At 30.3% G+C, this 24,204-nt stretch overlaps 1 protein-coding gene across 4 annotated transcripts in view; it reads right to left on the reverse strand.

The window, feature by feature from the left end:
- The window catches only part of Sox102F (transcription factor Sox102F), a 235,113-nt gene that overhangs the window by 192,517 nt on the left and 18,392 nt on the right, over positions 1–24,204 (reverse strand). The window contains exon 2 of one of the 4 annotated variants that reach the window (XM_085195735.1): positions 13,848–13,896. The exons of the other annotated variants lie outside the window; for them this stretch is intronic. The gene's annotated coding sequence lies outside the window, so the exon portion shown is untranslated. The remainder of the gene's footprint in view (positions 1–13,847; positions 13,897–24,204) is intronic. 4 annotated transcript variants of the gene reach the window in all.

Consider the following 24,204-nt stretch of genomic DNA (forward strand, 5'->3'; position numbering starts at 1 on the left):
GTAGTTTAGTATACGAAACGCGTCTTTTTATTTGATAAAGTGCTATTTTCTTTATAAAATGTCGTCGTCCAATTCTTTTGTTTGATTTTGATTATAAAGTACCAATATTTTTGTCCCTGACGTGCTAGGTCCATCATTTTTTTCCATTTTATCATAAAAACTAAAAAAATTGAATCTTTTTTAGGTAAATTATATTTATATTACTAAAATATATAACAAACAATGCCAAATAATATATGATATAAAACAATAAAAACATTTGAATACAAATAACACAATTAAAATATTAAAATATATTTTGTAATATTATAAAAATATATGGCGTTTTGAAATCATTCATGTATGGGAAACATGGACGTCGGGTCTGACAGACCCAGGCCCCGTTTAGAAAGTTAAATACTCACGTGTTTTGAACCCAGATACACAACCACTGCTATCTACATTCATTTTGTCATTAACATGAAAGGTACTGAGAGACTCAGTGGCGGAGGTCACCGAGAAGTGGCCGATTTGTAGAATTCGTAGAACGGTCTGGTCTGTCAGACCCGACGTCCATACTTAAAGGTTAATAGTGTGGCATTTTAAAAGACTAATAAGAATAATCATGGATGCTTGGAGTAAGAACTAAATAATTTAAGCATTTTCTCAACTGTATGTGCTGCAATGACATATTAAGCACCTTGCTTAAAATATTACATACATATATAAAAACTTATATACACGTTTCATAACAACATATACAAATTCCAATAACTACCAATAAAAACATCCTGTATTGTAACTACGCGTAAAGAAATATTATTAATATTAAATTTGTTACATCCCATACTTAACGTGCTATCCGTTGAAGCCTACCGCTATATACCTATAGAAAAATACCAAACTCTTATAACTAAGACAATAAAGCTTAAAATAATATAATTTTCTAATAATTTTCTATGGCGGTGTGAGAGAAACCATAAAGGATTATGTTTATAAGTCAACTATGATTATATATTGTTAATTTGACAATCGTAATAAGCTGTACACTTTCATGGGAAATTTTCTATGGTGTCTTAAATAAATGATATTTATAGGTATTTATATTATTTATAATATGTTTGTGAAATTAGTGGCTTTCACTATTTTGTTGTGGTTTATTAGTGATTATTTTTTTTAATTTGTTGTATATATTATATTATTATTCTTCGTTCTAGCTCGGTTATGGGTTGTGGTTGATTTGAAAAAATTAAATACGTACTTATGTTTTCCAAACTAACTGATAAACTACCTCGTATTGAGTTCTGTTATATGGCATTCAATTTTTGAAAACAAAATGAATATAAAGTGTAAAACAGAGTGTATTAATACTAGTTTTTCTGCCATTGTCACCTAGCAACCTTCACGTGAAATAACAAAAAATAAAAAACCATTCTCTAGACTGGGGATTTCCCTAACCTCATAGTTTATTTTATGTTATCATATACGACAGTTAAATAAAAAGCAATAAACAGTTTTAGATTAAATTATTAATACTGTTTTATTACCGTTTATAAAAGAAAAAATAACTTTTTTACTTACATAAAATTTTATAGTATGAATCATGTTTTTAACAATATTTTTAACAATAGATTGTTTTTGGGTTAACGGTCAGTATCTTAAATTAAGAGGAAAAACTATAATGCCTTCTGAGAAACACACGTGAGTAAGCGGTGACAGCATCAATGAGAATGTGTGATACGAGTGATGAAATTTTACACAATCCATACAAAAAGTAGATCGTAAGCTAAATTGTATTTAAGTGAGAAAAGACGTTAAATATCCATATAAGGTTAAATGAAGGACCTAGAGTTAAGACACTCCGTTTACCGCTTCCCGCTCCAATTCGAGACACTGAGTTGCGTAACTCAACGCTGCACTTTTATAATATCATGTCAATTTGAACTCACTATCTTGTTAAGCTTTAAAGATACTAGACTATTATAATGAAATCAACAATAAACAAATATAGGCAATGATAGTATAATAAATTGGAAAATTTTAAAATGGTAGTTACCAATTATTATATGACAAACGACACGCAATGGACGTGACGAAGCGATGTTACGGTAATGATATGGTTGTTACTGTAAGGCGTTTCACTTACTATTAGAAGTGGTTAGAATAAAATCATGTTTTTAAACTGATGATTTTTTAATCTAGTTTAAAAAATTAAGAGTTAAGGAGTTAAAAAATATATATATTTTTTTTATCTTTTTTAACAATGAATTGCTTCTATTCAATTCAATGAGTAGACCGCAGTGTATTTTAATATAATAACTGATAATTACATTTGTATTATGTTATTGTGATTTACTACTATAATTTTTTTTTTAGCTCCAGGTATATCGTGCACATAAAGAAGGCAGAAAGAACGTGGGAACCTAGCGATATGACATTTCTTTCACAATAAAACACTTCCCTTCCTGATTTTCTTTGAAATTCTCGAGAAAATGCCTGTTGAGTGGTGGACCTCAACATAACGCTTTGCAAGAGCGAGGAAATGAAAATATCGAACATTCCCCCGAGTGTGATTCGAACCCACAATCATCGCGTTTACAATCAATCACTCTTATCCCTGCACGGCCTCGCTGTTTAAAAAGAGTATGTATTAATTTCATATTCACAATGAATTATATCTGTTTCTCTGCTCTGGTAGGACAAAACACGGCGTTAAGCTCCGCCAATCAACACGCAATCTCGAAAATTGGGTGCAAATTGGGAAATGGAGTGTCTTAACACTATGTTGCTTATGCGGGATAAAGCGTGAAGCAAAAAAAAATGTTATTTATACATTTTATTAGTAAATATTGTAACTATAGTGCCTAGTGGTAGTCATTAGTGAAAATAGAACTGCAAAGCTTCCACGGAAGGTCGACAGCTGTCCATGACCTATCGAGCCCTACAATTATTATCGCACTCATAAATTTGTCTTCAAAACACTTCTGCAGAAATAATTACATTTTTATTACAAATAATTTTATATAAATATTTTTTTTATAATAACAACTTTTTTAAAATTATTTAGAAGAACTTTTAATATAATCTTGTAATTATTTACGTACATGTACAGGTACAGGCTTGTTCATTAAATATGATGTCCCGGATTCTATTAATATAAACAGAAAGGTTTTTAATTAAAAGCTTTTTCAAGATTTTTTTTAATTTTTTTCTTTAAATTTTACCTCTAGTCATCTCTGCAAACGCACAGATTTACGCTAAGCTCAGAAACGGCTTCACCGAAACAATTACAGTTTTACTATTATATTTTGGCTACTATTAACTTTTCATGTTTATAAATAATTATAATTTATAAGCCTATTAAAGCTAAAATAAAAATCAACAATTTTAAATTCCCCATCATGACTCACACAGATTACATAGCACAGAATGTGGTTGAGAAAAATCTCGTTTGACGTTTCGTAAGCGGGAAATTTTACGCAAACCGACTGTATAGGATGTCGACCATTACTCGAAAGTAGCACTGACAATCTATTAAAGCTTTAGTTTGAGTTGATTGACTTGTTTTACCACTTTTTATTGTTTCTTTGATTACTTGGTCCTGTATTTTTTTAGTATATTACTATAATAAAGGAATTGTGGTAGATTAATTGTCGACTTACATTTATAATTTGTAATTATATTCATATTTTATTGAAATATAAATATTAAACGAATCAAAATCATCAAATTGTTTAACCATGTCACGTATCGATATCTTTTCTAGCTTACAATAAAACAACAAGCCCGTATTGGGTTTCTATCATATCCATATAAATCATTAAAAAAAAATAAGTTATCTTTTATTATCGAAACTTTTTTAATCACTCTATATCTCATATTTGTATATAAAAAAAACAACTAATGTTGTTTAACTTCTTGTCACATTTTTCATAGTTTCGAATTAATACGTCACAAATAGAACAGATTAGGACCTACGAAGTTAGGACTACTGTAGTATAAATATTCATACGTTACCTAATGTAATATTTTGAAAAAAGAGGCCAATCATGGTTAAGTAACGGCGGCGTTGAGTTCCACTACTTAATTAGCAGTTCCTCCGGAATTGAAAATGTAGTGTCTTGACACTAGGCTGCCTATACATGTTGAAGCTGATATTAATCTTGAAAATATGTCATAGTTTCTATACACGATACTAAACTGATTACAATTATACATTTTATATTATAATTTAAGCGCTAATTGACGTTCCTGAGTGTGACAATAAACCTATTAACTGTTCAATACAATAAATACAAAACAAACTATAAGAATTTTCCTATACAATGCCCCAGCCTAGTTATAGTTAAAGTAAAAAAATAACACAAATAATAACCTGTCCGAATTGACATCTGTCCGGTGCGGTGCCACGGTCGGTTGGACAAAATCAGGTATCACAATTAAATTAAAAATCACTCGCGTAGAGTAATTTGTTACAATATGTACTGTTGGCAGAAAAAGTTATTAGTATATATTTTTATTGTTACTTCTATCATATTTAAATGAGATTTACTATATTGTCAATTTGACATATATGTATGTATATAAATAGTCATAATAGCACAATTAGTTTTATTGTATAAATTAATGATAAAAAATCCATTTCATCCACCCTTTAATTAAAAGTACCAGTATTTATAGTAAAACATTTAAAAATAATAATGTATTGGTATATGTTTTCAATAAATAGATTTTATAAGCAACTACAAAAACAACTTTAGTGTTTTTCTGCTGACGTTACATCAAGTGTAAGGTAGAATGATTCAATTGAATCCGCGGCATGTGTTGGTTTAGTCATTGTGGTCCACAACCGACTACTTTCTATTACGTAGTAGTTTAGTATAAGACGAGCTTTTTAACTAATAAACTTATTATCTTAATTAAAACTATAATAATATTTTTTTTGTACACTTGATTTTTATACATTTTTATTATTTTATTGTGTAAAAAAATATTCTCTTCTGTACTCCTTATTTAAAGAATAAATACTTAAAAAAGCAACAATCAATAATAAAAAAAATTATATATTATATAGACAGTATTTACAATATTTATATAACAGGCATAAAATCACTTAAATTTCAATATAATTAATTCAATCACATTTAAATAAATAGAGCACGCTGTATACACTACACACGAGGTGTCACATTGCCCAACGTGTCTATCATCGAGTGACGATATAATTGACAAAATTATATGAGACGTTGAAAAATCAATTGTTAAACGAAAATAACCGGTTTGTCTTTGGATATAAAGAGAGAAATAATTTTATTAACATTAAGTTATGTTACAGTTAAAAAATGAGTTGAGTTTTTTTTTAAATAATTTGATGTAAACATGTTTAGTTAACCGTTGTGGCACAGTGATTGACTGTAAAAACAACGATGTACAGGGTACAATTTAGACTTGGGGAAACAAATAATTTTAATTTCTATGCTGAGGTAAGAAGACAAAGCTTGGCGTTGAGTTACGCTCAATACTTAATGTCTCAAAAATTGGATAGGTGCCTCATTCCCTCCCCTATTGCCTCTATCAAATATGTATGATATAAGCAGAAACACTACCTTTGAACAATTACGGATTTTATTTTATTGAGAAAAGCTGGTTTTAATCTGTAGTAAACTTTCTTATTTTATGTTATTGTAAGAATAAGTTTATTTTTTGTGAATTTTGAAGAGAAAGCGGCTTAGAGGCTTAATAAATGTACATATTATAAGTAGAAAGCTTTGTTTTCGTATACGTTACACGATCTAAGACTTTCATTTGCTATATGGCTGTACGTTTCTGTTTATCTTAACGCATCTTCCATAATCTTCTACAATAAGAGAAGAAATCATAGTTATATAAAACTCTGTGTAAAGAGAGCTTTTACGTAGCTTGATAAGAACATATGGTTTAGTGGTTAGAGCGCTGGGACTTCTTCCAAGTAGCGTGGATTCTAATCCCGCTACAATTATTATTATTTTACAAAAAGCTCTACACATACTATTTATAATGTAAACTGTTATATAATATACTAGCGGCCCGCCCGCGGATTCGCCTGCGTGAACTACGTTATTATTAATTTCTGTCTCCATGAGTACCTACGTCCTATAAGTGACGTCCATGCAAAATTTGAGACTCCTAGAATTGTAGTAACGAAGTTTCATACAAACTTTCAACCCCAAAAATAACCCCTTAGAAGTCGAATATTGCAAATTCCCGTCTTAGCGAGCACCTACGTCCTATAAGTAACTCCTATGCAAAATTTGAGATTCCTAGCACTTGTAGTTTCTGAGATTTCGTGATGAGTGAGTGACCTTTCGATTTTATATATATATAGATGAATTTAGAAAATTACTAATCAATGTAGTATTATAATGTAATATTACAAAACCATCTTAAAGGAAATTGCTACATTGATTGAGGAAAGGTTTTAATTATCGTCCACGTGCTAATTAGTGAACGGGTTTCTATGACTGTCTTTATATATATAAAATGATTAAATGGAAATTTTAATAACTTCAATTAGTATGTTAAAAGACACTGTGGCTCTGTTGTCATGTATTTAACTGTATGCAATGCTGTTCTTAAAAAAAGCAAGCAAAAATTAAGTTGTAAGGAAGTTTCCACTAGTTAGAGTAAATGAAATATTTAATACTTTCAATACTTTTTCTCTGGTTTCGAGGCAAAGCTTGGCAACCACCATTCAACACGCAAAGCCTCCAAAATTCGGAGGAAAGTGGGGAGCAGTGTCTTAACACTTGTCCCTTGTCCCAGCATGTAGGAGAGTGCCTACACTATACAGCGTGAAGCTGAAAAAAAAAAACATTAAACCCACTCCACCAAAATCAGGAAACACTAGCAACACAACAAAAACTCGATTACCAATACACAAGCTACGTCCACCGTAGCTATTATTAAAGCAAATCTCAACATATAATCTTAGTTGTTTATGTAAGTACTTTCGATAAAATTATTCCCATGGGCGGTCTAATGTATCAAAACAGTTATTAATAAGTGACGCGTAAAAGGTGTAATTTCGCAAATAGCTATCGACTCACTTATAACTTCATGTATGTTGGGTTAAATAATTATTCGTATCGCCTAGGTACAGGTTTCTAATAGAAAGTTTACAATAGCAATAATGAACACACCCTGTATATATAGTGGTAGTCATAAAATTTTACTTTCAAAAATGTTAACAAGATATATGATATTAAAGAGTACGTCGCGTCGGTGCGATGGTGTAGCGTTTCATTGGAAATGCAAAGGTTGTGAGTTCGATTAAGACCTGGGAAAATTAATTATTTGTTTTCCTCGTTCTGGTGAGAGGACAAAGCGTGTCGTTGAGTTTTTCTACTTAACACGCACATTTTAAATATAGCCCCGATGTGGGGAACAGAGTGACTTATCACTGAGTTTCTTCTGCTTACCCTGCTATATACAATGTACAGGGTAAAAAAAATTAAGATGAACCTGATAGGGTGGTTGTAGAATCTATTATCAATAAAATGTTGTTATTTATTATTTCACAGGCTACTAAATTGAGCGGAACAGAACTATCTTAATGGAAATGTAGTGTTTTAACACTAGGTTCCCTACCCCGCTATATGTGGGATACGGCGTGAAGCTAGAAAAAATATGTCTTAAATAGGTAAAAGCTTTGTTTTAATTTTTCCATTTTACTATACAACAAAATTCTTCACTATAAATAACGTAAGTGCTACATATAAAAATACTCACAACTATTAAATTACATACAAATTTCATCCGTCTGTCACAAATTATTCTAAGTAGCTACTACCGAGTAATATAACGTTATTAAGAAGCCGAATTTGAATACACGACCTCGCCATATCGAGACAGACATTTAGAAACTAACAAAAGCTACTTTATAACACCTATTAGATAACCAAATGTCTTAAATTATTCCCACAATCTCATTTAAAAAGGTAAAATGAGAGCATATTTTATGTATTGAAGTCCATTTACAGCTATCGTTCTGTAACAGGTGTTACAACTGGTTCTATTGCGTAAACCATAATGCAACTATTTAATGCGTTTTAAATATTTCTATTCTAATTTTTTTGGATTTTTGTATTAATTTTGATGGATATTTACGCTACTCTAGGTATGTATACATATTTTAAGTGATTTTTTTTCTTTCTCAGAGGAAACCTGGGAATCTAGTGTCAAGACACTCCTTTCCCATTAAGACGTGTCTGTCGCACATTTTCGCCACGACAACCTGTCGCGATTATAGTAAGTAGCACCTGCATTACGACTGGCCTCATTAATTACTAGTAAAAGAAAAAAAAGAAAAAACTTTGACTATTACTACTTCTAGAATTTGACTAAACCCCTAGGCACAACTACAATCTATCATCTTCATCATATAAACTTCATCTTAAATAAAAGTTCAGTTTACCAAAACACAGTATAGGCGTGTCATAGAACGCTATAACGTTCTCGCTTCGCTCGCGGGAGTTACTTCATCATTAATGTTGAAATAATCAATGATATATATACAAAATAGCTTCGATATAGCAATTTGGGGCGTCTCTTCAACATATTTAATTCGTATTTTATAATTGAAACAATGGGAGAGGTTCAATAAATTTACTACTGTCATTGAAATTGTAATCGATAGTTGATCTGTTGGTGGTCCGAAATAGATGCTGTTTTGATTTAATTTGAGTAATGATTTTGTTTATCGTGAGTTTGTACTGTTAAGTGCTATTATAGACAGTTAATAGATTTATTTATTATTATCTATTGTATGAATTGTTTTACTTTATAATTATGTTATGTAATTTAACAAGGTTAACTTAAAATCTACATGTTTACTGCAATTTAGTACTAAATGTCCAATATTTTTTTATAACTGTTTTTGTTTTGTTTTTGAGTGATTGACAGACAACGCTAAGCCGAAAGTGCGCAGCGTAGAAAGGTGAAATGACTCTTTCATGTTCTTCATTCTTCATTTGGACAATGTTTTAAGTTTCCAAATATTCCTTGCGGGAATGGAAGAACCAAGACATTTTTTTTTTAACATACAGCCATATCAACAAAAAACATAACTCGTATAGATATATTCGATTTACATCTATAGAAGCTGTTACTATCCTAATTACCCAATACCTCGACAATGTGGTACTAAGCGGTGGTAGCTGACGCAGAGCAACGTGATTGATGCTAATCCCTCTTAACCAACTTACCGTCTGACAGTTAGTTTGTCGATTCGACAATATAGAAAGGCTAATTAATAAAAAATGTTTAGTTAAGATTAAATATTATTGGACAATAACATTTTTTTGTGTGGACTTTCTCGAAGGTATGAGAAATAGTTGTGAACGGGATTCGAAATCATTACCAATCGCGAACACTAAAATAACAACGCAAAGTAAAGATTTTTTATTAGTTTTTTTTGCATAATTAATTTAGAAATATAGATGAAATATTATAATACTACAATAAAATAACACTAAGACGTTATTAAATAATCTAGAAACTGGTTGGTTGTTGAGTTATGAACCTCAATTTCACACTTTGTCTGCCAAAGCAGGAATATGAAAATAAATATAATCACTCCCCCTAATGGGGATTGAACCCACCATCGTCGTGTTTACAGTCAGCCGCATTCCTAATTAGCTTCGACGGCCTAAAAGAAAAAAATCTATAGTAGAGACCAAATATTACTTATAATTTGTAAACCACCTCAAAGATTTAATTATTCAAAAATATTGACATTAACCGATACATTAAATGTGCTTAATTGAAACAGCTACTATTAACCCTATTAAAAATAGTGATAACACAAACCAAGACAAGAAGACATTAAATTTTATATACATATTTACGACCAAACCTACCTATAGGTACGACGGTATATAATTAAAAGTTTCATTAAAATTTGTCCCACAATTTAGCTTTCACTGTATGAGAAGCAACCAATTTATAAATCTCTAGATGATATGTTGCTTCCATACTAGTTTATAAGACGCTATAAAAATAACGTGTTCATTAACTGTGGTTTAACTGAATGAGGTTTTTGTCTTACATACAGTTAGCCGGATTAGTGACAGTTTAGTAACGAAAGGATCGATCGAAGATCGATCTCTCGATCATTTACTCATTAATTGTTAAATCCTTTTCTTTTTTCTATTATTAACATATTAAAGATTAAGAAATATTTATTAACGTATAATAATTTGAAAGTAGCGGTATTCGAACTTACGTCTTTGGGAAAACAGTCAAATTTTCTGTTAGTAATATTTTAAAAATGTTGTAAATACCTTAAAATCTTTTGTAACCATGGTAGAATTATGCAGTTATATATGATTTCAAATCTATTATTACTAAGCTTCATTAGTCACTAGTAGTTTCATCAATACGAAAGAAATTGGAAAAAGCGAAAAATGGTCAATAATAATAATATTTATTTAAAAACTTAAATTTCTTTTCAATAATAAAATTATATTTATAAGACTATAAGCTTTCATATTTTTGCTTATAATCGATAATACTTATTCAATAGTTTCGTTCGATACATCTCGATCATCCGTCTTTACTATTTATCATTAGATCTCTATCTGTAGATCCTTGATCATAAAAACTAAATCATTCATCGAACATGACATTATTTTTTTGGATTCCATAAGTTAAGGCGCGTGGATAATTCTTTTGTTACCCTTTTACTGTTTTTTTTTTTCATTTTTTTAAGCCTAAATCAGACTTACATATTTTTTTAAATGTATTCATAGGGAAACTGGGTTTTTAATTTTTTATACTGTTATACAATATATTTTTTCTGTCTATCGTTATAGTTATATTTATATTACTATTGTGTAATAATAAATAAACATTACATTTGTAATATTCTAAATATATATCGACAACAGATCTATTTTTGCGCACTATGCCTTGTTACCGAAGCGACAAATCCTCGAGTGGGAATCGAACCAATTACCTGTCACGTTTACTTACACTTTGTGCCCCTACGCCACAACTGGCCTCCTCGCATCTAGTTATCGTCAACACATTAACTACACATACTCGTATATTTTACAACATATAATGAAACAAAGATAAATTAACCATATAAATCTAATATGACCTCATTTGAAAACAAGAATTAGACGCTTGTTCATTTAAACCGATTACTCAATTCACTAAAATAAAACCTTCGGTCAATTCTCACGATAATATTGACCGGATAGCATTAAAATGAAGGTATTTTACAATAACGAGCTATTTGTTCGTCGCGTCGTTAAGAAAGCTTCAGCTATATTATTAATAGAAAATGTAAGTACTATTTGAGACTATTCTGGCGTAGCATTGTGGGTTCGATTCCTGCTTGAGAAACAAGACCTTCCTTTCTTCTTGGCGTTAAGTTCCGCTGCTTAGCGTGCAATGTCATGTAAATAAACCGGCAATTGGGGAAAATAGTTTCTTAACACCACGTTGTAAGTTGGTAAAATATATAAAAGTGATTTATAAAAATTAAAGATAATCCTGTTATCTAATTTTTAGGCGCATTTTTATTAAATCTGTCATTTCCTAAGCTCTTCCATAACTTTATGAGGCTGTGGTATTGATTTCTAAATATGATGTTAAGATTTTTTATTAAATCCAAGTACAGTATAATCCAAGTTTTGTATTTTATTTAGTCAAAATGTGTGAATAACTCAATACAAACCCATGATTTCGATTATCCGAACTGGAAGCTTATTCATATGCACTAACTAATACATTTAAAATAGAATTTATAACAAATATATACGACTTACCTTTGACAATATTGAATCTTGATCTTTTCAATTGAAATAATTTTAGATATCTGGTCCAGTAAAATTGTACTTTATGTTAATTCTATTCAATTTTAAGTGAGGAAACGAGTAAATACATGAAATATGGCGAGATTTCTGACGACCATAGCTTACACAATGACTCGAACGATAGATAGAGATATTTCTTTGATATCAAATATTTTTGAATTTTAAGCGTTTATTAGTAATTTTCCCATGGATACTGATATATCCCATACATAATAATATAGATAAAATTTAAATTTCCTATCATCCTGAAAATTGTTGCTTTATAGGCACTTTCTTTTTCTGAGAATGACTTCATTGCGTTTGATATAATACTGTGATGACTTGAAGTGGAAATTTAAATTTTGATGTTATTATGGAATTATCAGTTGGAATATTTAGACTAAGCTGAGAGCGGAGAGCTTAAGTTTTTTATTTATAATAATACTTAGACATTTTTCCATTTTTGTTACGTGGTCAAGCTTTGACTATTATTATTATATTTATTTACGATAACTTGACATTAGGATGTCTCTATTAAATGCTAAACATAAGTAAATATAATCTTAAATATAAGAACCACAGTTTTTTCAATATCACCGACTTCGCCTGATCATTAGTACAATGTAAGTTTATTGAAGCAACTTACCTCATAAACGGTGCGTACAGTTACTTTATATAGAGACTATTACTCAAATTGCCAGTACAACTAGGTCTCTACATGCATACATTATTGAAGAAATTCTTAAGATATTATAAATGTGAAAGTTAATATGTTTGCTTGTTACCTCTTAGCGCTTAAAAACCTTAACTAAAGGAACGTACGCGTTATCTACATACATACATACATACTTATACCTATATAAAGATGTATCTATGAGTTTAATAAAGAATAATTTGATTGTTTCTTTTTATTTATTTTTTTTCAGAAAAACGAAATGGATGATAATGTAAGCAGATTTTTGGATTCAAAGACACTTTTCATTTTATTTTCATTTAATCTTTTAATGTAACATTTTGCTGTATTATTGATACAAGTCAAGTATTATGGAAAAAAATCCGTCTAAGAGTTAATTCCGTTTAAACTTCAGATTAAAATATTGTTATGTTATAAATTGTGTTTAGGAAATGTGTATTAAAGTTAATTTACATTAATAATATTAGACTTTCTTACACTTGTAGCAATTTTATCTTAATTATTTATATTTGTGAGAATAGCAAAATAGGAGATAAAAAGAGAAATCTCTGATTATAATATTTCATATAAGTTCCAGTAAATTTAAATTTTAGTTAAAACCGCAATGAAGTTGATTATCTCTGGTTACCGTTACAAGAGAACTCATGACTAGTACACGGTAAGGTCTCTTATAGCTCATGATATAATGGACACGTCTCTTATTAATGCTGCACTATTAAGGCAAATCTTAGTTTATGGGTTCCTGCTATGGTTTTAAAACATATTACATGTAAAATTGGAATTGATAACGTGGTTTATCACTGGTGATAATAGGGTGCTGTTAATATAACTAGGTGAATCTTAAATATTGAAAATAAAAAAATATTTTTTTCATTTTGTCCCTGTGAAATGTTTTTTTATATCTAAAAATAGTTTTATTTAGAAAATAGATTTTTAAACACTAGATATTCTTTACCTCAAAAAAGTGCATTATGACGAAAATCTCTATTTAATTCTATAGTTAATAAGGTAAAATAAATATAGCTTAAATTCTTTTATACAAAATAAAAATAAATCTTATGAAAATTTAAACGATGCAGGTCAAACATGCATCCCTTTAAAATTTTAAAAAAAGCTTAATCGCCCTAAAATTTTTCAAAAAAAATAGAGAGAGAAGAAAGAGAGTGCCTGAGCAACGCCTCTACATGTATGATATCATCATAAAAAATATGTCATAGAAATAAAAAAAAATCTCCAGTATAAAACAGCTTAAAAGCTTAGCAGGAAGCTTGTTTTTACTACAGCAGTATAGGCATTTCTATAATGCCATTATAATAAACAAGATCCACACTGACCTCATGTTGAAGGCGAACAACGGGATGCAACGGGCTCTATGTCGATTTCCTGCAAACGTTTGAATACAACTTACGTAATTTAAAGTTGGATATAACATATTTTTAGGTTTGTACAGGTCTTTCAATTTGCAAGGTCGTAGAGAAATTAAAAAAAAAATGTAGAGAAATTCTCCATGTCTCTATAGGGGGTTCAGTCTGAGTATTTAATGGCAAGATTAAATTTCTTAGTTTTTTTATTACTAGAGAAAAAATAATTTAATAGTCTATATTGTATATTATTATTATTAACAAGTAGTAGCACCTACTATTTCCGTGTTTTTTGGTGCAAAATAAATTTTCCTTTTGTTTTTTTTAAATTTTTAATTAGAAAAATACTTTTTTACATTTACTTAAGCAAAATAGACTTATGACACTTCAATTATTTTAAATACATTAATTTACATTTTTATTTTTGTATGCTTACTATGCATCGAATTGATATTATATCGAGTAACATTACAAAACACGGTTAAGTTCTTCCGCTCTACACTCAATGTCTCAAGAATTCGGCAGAAAGTGGAGAATAGAGTGTCTTATCACTATTTTCCCTCTGTCTACCCTTTTGCAGCGTGAAGCTAAAAAGCACAGAAATTCTAACATACTGTTACCAAGCTCACCTAAGTAGAAACAATTTGTGTACACTGTATACGGACTGGTTAGTTAGCTACTTTACAAGCAGATGGCCACTTCGCCGTTATTATTGTAAATGATCTCTATTTGCGGGAGACTTCCTTGTTACACGCATTACCATTCATTATGTGAAGTTGGTTATAATTTCGCGAACGGTTTTCGGTGATTGAATGCGGTTGACTTGACCCGTTACGTTGATTATGTGAAAATTGAGACTTTATGTTGTTTGGAAATGTATGTAATTGTGTGTTTATTTGATGATTAGTTTGGAGATTCTTCTTATATTAAAAATTGAATAAAATAAATGAACTGTTTTTTTGACCATTACAAATTTTATATTAAAGCAGAGACCGTGACATGTTACCCCGCTCTCCTCTTTTCTCCTATTTTTTTTCATCAAATCAAAATATCTTAAATAACAAATATTTCTGCAAATAGACTTTGAACCTATAACCACTATTATAATTTGCAGAAACAAAGTATTCCACTAATGCATACCGTTGCAAATGGAAAGCGAGTAAGCCGAGTAGCGGAAGTACGTAATAACTGATTACACTGAATGTACTGATAATGACCGGTAATGAAACAATTTCTAACATTCTATATTGACAATGTTTGTCTACTAGAGTGGTTGCTGTTGAAAGTATCTAACAATGTACGATAGAGTTCTGTATTTTAAAGGAATTCTCAGTTTCCCTGCAAATAGAATTTTTTTTTGTCTCTTCTTCTCTTTTTCAGGTTCAATTCTTCACTCTGGCACCAACGCAAAAAGTTCGGCTTTCAGTTCCGCCACTCAACACGGAATGCCTTGAAAAACTCGGTGGAAACTGGGAACGGACTGTTTTAACACTAAGTTACCTCTGCATATCCTGCTGTGTACGGGATATAGCGGGATTTGATTTTAATGGTTTTTGTCTCTTCTTACCCTCCAGAAACTACGACGGGGAAAAATGCCAAAAATTAAAAAAAAAAATGTACTGAATAGACTTTCTTATATCGTATTAGTACCCAGACACAATTAAAATACAAACACAAAAAAAACCCAATAAATTTCACTATTATTATCAAATTATCAAAGTCAATATATAACTTTTGCTATCACCCATACATTCATATATAAACATAATATATATATAGATTGGTTAGTTTACGCTTGAGATGTTAGATAAGAAGCGGCATTCTATGTGCGCCTACGCATCCGTTGGACAGTTGTCATTTGTTAAAGACTTTCGAACTTGTCTCATTTTTTATGGCGTACGAACATCGCGGTCAATTTTTGATCCCTTTGACATATACGTGTAACATAGTTAAGCTTGTTATGTGTTAAACGCCGACTTTGCTTGTTTTCAATTAGTGGGAGAAATTGTCAAGTACTTGTGTTTTTTATTGATTTTGTTATGCAATTGTTTAGTGCTGATTGATGGTCGTGGCTTCTAATTTCATTTGTAGGTATAGTGGGTGGGTATGATTAAACAACATGTGAGGCAAAAAAACAATTTCTAATTGTATCTAATATTAAATTATTTAATTTCCTCATACTGGTGGATAAAGTCCGGCTTTGAATTCCGTAACTCAACATGCATTATTTGAAAATTGGGAGGAAAGTTGGGAACAGTGTGTATGAGTGTAAGCTCTAGTACTGTAGTGTCTCACTAAGATATACAAAATTTATTAGACGTAGATCTCAATAACTTCACTCTCCTTCTTCATCGTCGTAGTAAAAGTCTGTCTCGAGGATTTTGAACTCCGTACCATCGATTTGTACCAGTAGGACGTCAACAATAAGCCTAATGCCTTCTTAAGTAAAATAATAAACTAAATTTTCTATATTACTTTCGTTTACAATAATTTACAAGACATCCATCGTAATTCCCTCATGATGTAAGACATGGTAGAAAGCCCAACACCTCGGGCCTCAGAGCCTCAGTGTCCTTTTTGTTTTCGTGTGAACGTTGAAAGGCTTTCACAGTGTTGAATGTTCCAAAGCAAGTTGTTGACACGCTATTGGTATATTTATTGGTGTTAGCTCAATGTTTAGCGAGTAGACGGTGTGTACGATTGACACTATTTAGATCTTAACATTAAATTGAATCTACTCTTTAAGTTCAATTAAATTATAAAGCTTCACGCTGAATCCCGCAATTAGCGGGAAAGATAGAGGCGTTAGTATTAAGACAGAGACGTACTATCGCACAATTTTCGAATCATTTCGTGTTTAGTGGCGGATTTCAACCCCGCCGTCCGCCCGTCTTGTGATTTTGTCTTGCTATAGAATTTTATTGGGTTATTGGGAACTTACAATTTAGTTGAGACATTTTAAGAAATAGTTTTTATGAAGGCGTCATGGCACAGAAGCGACGCGACGTAAATGTGAACGCGATGATTGTAGGTTTGATTTTCACTCGAGGAAATAAAATATTATATATTATCATTCCTTCGTTTTGATAACGTGGCAAAGGTAAAATTCGGCAGCAAAGTGGACAACGGAAGTGTCTTAATGGGAACGGAGTGTCTTAACACTAACTTCCTAAATTTTAAATATACGAAGTTTTCTAAAAAATAATGTAATCTACCATATTGTTTATCTTATTGATTTGACAGTATTCAACAGTTTAATATACTAGCATATTTGTCATTGCAATGAATCATAATATTACAAATATTAAAAAAAACACGATTCCAACTACTCAAAAAGTCTTTTATTGAATCTTAATAGATATTTATGTATTGACAAATTCTATACAAAGTTCCACCCACACTGAATCGGTTGCAACTTAACGATTCAAGGCAAGTTATTGTAGGTGTACTTAAATGCTTATAAAATTTTGTGTAAAACACTCTCGTTCGTGTCAAGTTATCGTTTTAAATAATTTAATTATTTACTGCGATATTGTTGACGGATAACGTATCGAATTTACTTTAAAAACCTGAAATATTAGCACGATGGTTGTGAGTTCAATTCCGCTTTGAGGAATAGCTTTATTTATACCTATAAATAATTTTATCGCTCTATAGACAGACAGTAAAGCGTTGGATTCCGTTGTTTGACGTCCAATCTAAGAAAGTAGAGAAAGGGATTGAAATAATTTATTCTCTACAGCAATTTTTTAAGTAATAGTTTTTTCATATTGTCTTCTTTCATAAAGCAGAAGAAAAGCAATTAAAAAAGCATCGTCACTTCTTTTAGTAAATATAGCAGAATTAGAGGACTCTTAGTGTTGGAATGGTGTCTTACCCACTTAACGATTTCCAATATATATTACTAGTGAACAGAAAAAAATAAACTAACATATTTAGTATATTTTATAATATACTATATATTGTTATTTATTTAATATATTATTTACTTTGGTAATTTATATTAATTTTCTATTACTTTACACTATGAAAGCCCCGTAAACCTCGATACTTCCAACTCCTCAAACACAGTTCCAGGCGTGACTGATGGCGTCAAATCGCTCGTCACTTAAGCGATGACTATTGTTTTTATCGCTAAGTAATTCTTATATCGTGTTAGACGTATCCGTATTGTACTATGGGAACTCGAAGTGTCTTAAAGGTTATTTTTTTGTTATACAAATTTTGTATTTCTATATTTTTTTTTAGTTTTTAAGAAACACAGTTCTATTCTGTTCTTAATGTAAAACGAGAAATACAGTTTGTGGTAAATAAATGAATAGTCTAGATGTAAAAGCTGTCATTTTAATAACAGTTTTAGAATAATCTTTTTTTATTAGTTAGATATTTGTTTAATTTAGTAATAATGATATTTATCATTTAAATGTGTTAAAATATAGTTTTAATACATTAGTTTAAACACTATATATAATCATATTTTAATCAAGAGACTATAAAATCCGTACATACTCGTACTGTTACAAAACTAAAATATTTCTTAATAGCATTCCAATATTTAACCCATTAATTTAATCTTCTAAGTGGTAACAAACACGCTTTTGAAATATCACAACCAAGTCATTTCTATACATTATTATTTCTTTTCAACGGATATTGTTGACCGGATGTCATATAAAATAAATACTGATACGCGAAGGTAAGTATCAAAAGTTATTTGACCTATTAATGGAGTTGTATTTTTTATGTGCAATAGGTATATAAATTCCATTTTTTTTTCAATTATAGAATTTAAAGTATTGGAACTTTAAGTATGTTATAGAAATTCCTTCTAAAAAATAAATTTAAAAAATATAATAATTGAAGTATACTTTGCGTTTATCTGGACTCAAAATAGACAACATTTTAAAAGTACAACTAAACAAAACAACATAAAAATATACCATAATTATAACATGTACATACTAATAATGCATATAAAAGTAAAATTTCATTAAACTCTAATTATTATTAACTAAAACATAAATTTAAAAAAACCTAACTCGAAGATTATAACATAGGTATATATTAAATATTCGAGTTTTTCCATAGTACGGCATCATCTTTTAGACATGAGATGAGACGACAGGTGCGCGCATTGATTGAAGCATTGTTCCCACGTTATACTCGGGAGTTAGATGCACTGGAATGAGATGAATAAATAACTTCTCTGGAATTAATTATATATATATAGAAAAATATTTATAAATTGTTTTTGAGTGGTAAATTATGAATATTTCCACATTTTTTTTCCTTGTTGTTACACAAAATGCGGCGTTAAGTTCCGTTAAAGAGACACAATCGTCGCAGATTGGTGGTAAGTGGGGAATGGAGCAATTTTACGGAGAATTCATTCAGTGACAGTGAAAATAACTCATTAATTTTAAAAAAAAAACTAATTTCAATTAATGTTACATATTGAAATCAAGCAAATCACTATTTAAAATTTTAACCTAATAAGAAATAAGCTTAAACGTATTATTTTATTCCTGAAAAAGTATTTTTTAAATATATTTAGGAAGTTTTAACTATCCACTAGACTGACATTACTGACATCCCCATTAGTATAATTCAAAGGCTTAAAAGTGCTTGTTAGGTGCTAATTGATTAAATATAACATTCATTTAAATTTACATTTACAATTTATGAGGTAATAAAATTTTTGTTAGATTTTATCAAAGGCAGGCACAAAAAATATGCATTCCACACACTATAGGCGAGGTTAATAATATAAGGACATTTTTTTCTATCGCTATCTAACATAAGAAATCAAATAAAAATAAAGTAAAAATGGGATCCAGAATAAGGACATCTTTTATTTTTCTACTATTTGAATTGTATTCTAATTAGAATTACAACGAGACGAGATAATCGTGGGTTCAATTCCCGTTCGGGCAATGAATTATTTACATTTCCTCACTCTATCAAGCTGCTAAATATACAAAAACAAGAGAAAAAAACTAAATATACACATAACAGAGTTGCCAGTTAAAATAATTTCCATTAATTTAGATGTCTCTCTTTAATTTAAACCGGCATTAAGCAGATGCGTGTTGCTTTATGATAATAAAGTCATTGTTCTCACGATCACCGAACCTGTTACAGTGTTGCTTCTTACATCTGTTATACCTAATTTGGCTTGATGCCTTAATTCAATGGCATATTTCACAGAATACTGCATACAATGCAAAAACCGTAGCATATTATAATTAATATAGTCAATTAATTATTAGCTGGTGTTCTTGTAGCGCAGTGTATAAGTACGTTTAAAAATGTGAACGATACTTATAGGTTCGAATCTCATTTGGGGTAAATTTAGCTTTCTAATAAATTTGTTTTCTTGATCTGATAAAACAAAACGTGAAACTCAACGCCGCGCTTTCCCTCGTTATCAGAGTGGGAATCGAACCTGCAACCCTAACATTTACAGTCTCACACTTATGTCCCAATACCACGAGGCCCTTTCTTATAAAACATAACTTTGATAATAATCGAATAAACGATCCGAGCATCTTGTTACAACATGTTACTTATATAACAAGACGATAGTAAGTCATTTGTTTGAAAGTAATATTTCACGGCCATTTCTCGAACCAAATTATACAGAAATAAGGATCTCATCTATTACACTATTGTAATATTAATTGTTGGGACGCCCTACTGCGTGTAAATATACCGTCACTCAACGTAGGCAGTGATGGACGGACGTACTGTAATATGTTTGTTATATATATAATATATTAGTATATTAGTATATTAGTATATGTGAGAATATGAGTTTTTTTTGGCCAGATATTTTTTTTTTTTAAAGATTTTATTATAATTACACAAGATAAGCTCAGTTTTAGGCTTATTTTGTATGAAGATTGTCTTAGTTTATACTAAGGTTTAATATTTAAATTATTTAGTTGAAATTATAAGAAGTTTTAAGATATTTTATAAAATGTTATACGATAGCTTCATGCCTATAGCAGGGTAGGCAGAGAAAACAGAACGTTGAGGCACTTATATATATAATTAGATGTATCGCGCTTGTCTAGTGCGTCTCAAATGAGAATTGAACCCATAACGCTTTTATAGTTACTACTAGATACTAATAAGGCCTCGATATAAAAAAAAACATAATTTCTTATTTTATTTTTTGCAAACAATTAAAATAGTAGGCAGAATTAAGTATTTAATATTTTTATATTAACATAAAGAAAAACAAGTGATCACTTATAATAAATACCAACAAACCTATAATTTTGATGAATAAATGCTAATAATAAAACTTGCTTCATTAATTTATTATACGCCGACGATGACTTCTATAGAGGTGCCGTATTGCGCAGAAACAACAATGTACTCTAGTATATAAATAGCTAGGGTTGTTATTTATATAGATTGTTAAACAATAATTATTATAAAAAGAAAAGTAAAAAAGCAGCTTCACGCTTTTTTGCCGATACTACCGTAGATAAAAGGAACTTTTCGATACATTTTTGGGACATTGCGTGTTTAGTGGCGGAACCTAGCGCCGCGCAACTGAACCAGAAGTATTAACTTCCTCTACTTAATATACATTGCCTCAAAAATTAGGCAAAAAGTGAGCAACGTAAGTGTCTTAAGTAATGGGGAACGTTCGCAGGTTCCCTTTGCTTATCCTGCTGTAGTAAGAAGAAAATAAACAAGAAAAAGAAAGAAGATGAACAAGAAGCATATAAAAAAATTATCGAGTTGATTGTGAACCCATAACTATCCGTTTAACTTAACACACATACATCAACTGTGTCACAACGGTGTCATCGATCAATTACTTATATCTATATATATAAAAGGACTTGTCCTCACTGACTGAGGTAAGACGCACGCACAGCCGTAACCGCTGATGGTAGAAACCTTAGATTTGGACAAAAGTTAACTTTCGTATTCTGGACATCCACTAAGAAGGGATTTTGAAAAATTTTAACCCTAAAGGGGTGAAATAGGAGTTCAAAGTTTGTATGGAAAAAAATTTAAATCGGCACCGATTTTAATAAAATTTGAAATTTAGATTTTTAAAAGTATTTAATTGAACACGTGTTTCATCGTTTTCTAGAATTCACCCCCTAAGGGTGCAAATAAGGGGTTGAAAGTTTGTATGGAAAAATCTTCAAATTGCCACCGATTTTTATAAAACTTGAAATTTCGACTCTTAAAAATATTTTATTGAACACATGTTTCATGGTTTATTAGAATTCACCCCTAAATAAGCTAGCGAAGCTGCGCGCTTCCGCTAGTTTTTAATAATACGTCAGTGAAATATATATTCTTTTTGTATATTGATCGATACATTGTCTTGATGACTTTGTTTAAGATTATAATGTTAAAACTGAACGTAGACTCTAAGGTTTTCTTTATTATAGATAACTAGGTTCGTTCTATCATTAAGTTTATTAAATGAAAGTTATATTATAAACTAATCATAATGCTACAAGTACAATGCATAAGGAAAGTTGTCTATTTTACTATTAAAAAGGAACTTATAGTACAGGGAGTGGAAGTGTGTAAGCACGATGATTGTAGGTTCAATTGTCAGTCTGAGGTAGCGGGTACGATTATATTTCGTATATTTCATTTTCTCGTTCTCTTAAGACCAAGAGATTAGATTTCGCTATAAAATTTCAATTTGGTTATAAATGTAGAACAGAGTGTATTAACACTAGATTCGATTCTTTCAGTGTATCTTGCTATATTTAGTAGGTAAATTTATGAAGTTAAACGAAAAGAAATAATAGAAAAATGGTCGACAGAGGAAATCAAAAAGTATAAATAACACTTTACAGGTCATTTATTCTTAGCTCTTCTAAAGCAAGAGGTTTTCAGAAAGGGGAGAGACACCAGAAAGGGTACAACCTTTACCAATGAAAAAACCAACCAAGAAGAAAACTAAAGGAAAACTTTATAGGAAATCGAATTCATAACCGTTAGTCACACGTCTACATGGCGCCACAGTAAGAAAATTCCACATTGATGACCCTAGATTTATCTAACATTTTCCTTACCGGTGCAACACAATGGTCCATTATAAACTATTATTTGTGATACGCTCACTATTATAATTATATTATTACATACCCTTTATTTATGTAGTCACGATTATAATTATTATATTATGATTTATTATAATTTTTCTTTATTAATAACTTATTGTATTAATTTTTCATGTTTCTTTATGCAATATGTAATATTGTTTTTAAAAGAAAATTATTAAAAAAATTATGTGTAAATTATGTGAAAATTATCACATAAATTATCCTTTAATATTTTTTTTGGTTGTATCCCATCATCAAAGTTCTATTACAATTATGTATAATTTTCTTTTGCTTTTTTGCTGACATATGGCGGTGTGTTTCCCCCGAAAAGGAATCGAAGCCTCAACGGTGGGTCAAAAGAAGTCAGAAGCAGTGCCTTTGTGCCATGACGGCTTATATTTTATAGATATAATCGGATAAACCATAACGTTTGCTTAGACAGTTCTCAATAGCGCCATAGAAAAAAATTAACTTATGAACTGTACTACATAAATGCACTTTTAAAAATCCTATAAAAATACCGGAAACGAATACGCAGCAACCTGCTCATATTGCAAAGATAATGTTGTGAATTAAATTTCTATAACGCTACTGTACAGGACTAGAGTACCTACGCATCGCCCTAACTTTTTAAAGTGTAAACTTGATATTTACGATGTTTGTTTTTCATTTATTTTTTTAGCACACAACTAGCTTTGTATGTATTTGTATTATTTTACTTTTTTATTTTAATGGTATACCTAATATAAAAATATGTATATAATAACTTCTTAGCAAAAGTCCTCTAAGTATATTTTTAAGATCGAAATCCAATTTTATCAGTTTGGTACTGAGTAATCGATTAAATCAATTAACTATAAATCGTAGATAATTATTTCTAAATCACTATAATATCTGTGCAATATCTAATATCAAATTTATGTTATCTCGACGCACCTGTCTCAGCAAACTAATGAAATATAGGCAGGAAGGGTTCTGTTATTGTGCGAATACAATGGAATTATGAAATAGAATGTTTTGTGTGAGGTAGGCACTCGCGCACTTTAGTGGGTCACTTGCCCTTCCTGTTATTTACTTTATATGTAATAAATATTAGGTAGATAGCGTAGACAGAGAGTACTAAGTGTTGAGACACTCGCTTCTCAACTTTCGCCAGAATTCGAGAAGTGAATGATGAGTGGTGGCACCTAACGCCGCGTTTTGTCTTTTCACCATATATCAGAATAATGGCAGTAACT

The sequence above is a fragment of the Heliconius melpomene genome, chromosome 13 (genome assembly GCF_056956725.1).
Source record: "Heliconius melpomene rosina isolate 202511_hmr_F chromosome 13, ASM5695672v1, whole genome shotgun sequence".
In the NCBI taxonomy this organism is placed as follows: domain Eukaryota; kingdom Metazoa; phylum Arthropoda; class Insecta; order Lepidoptera; family Nymphalidae; genus Heliconius; species Heliconius melpomene.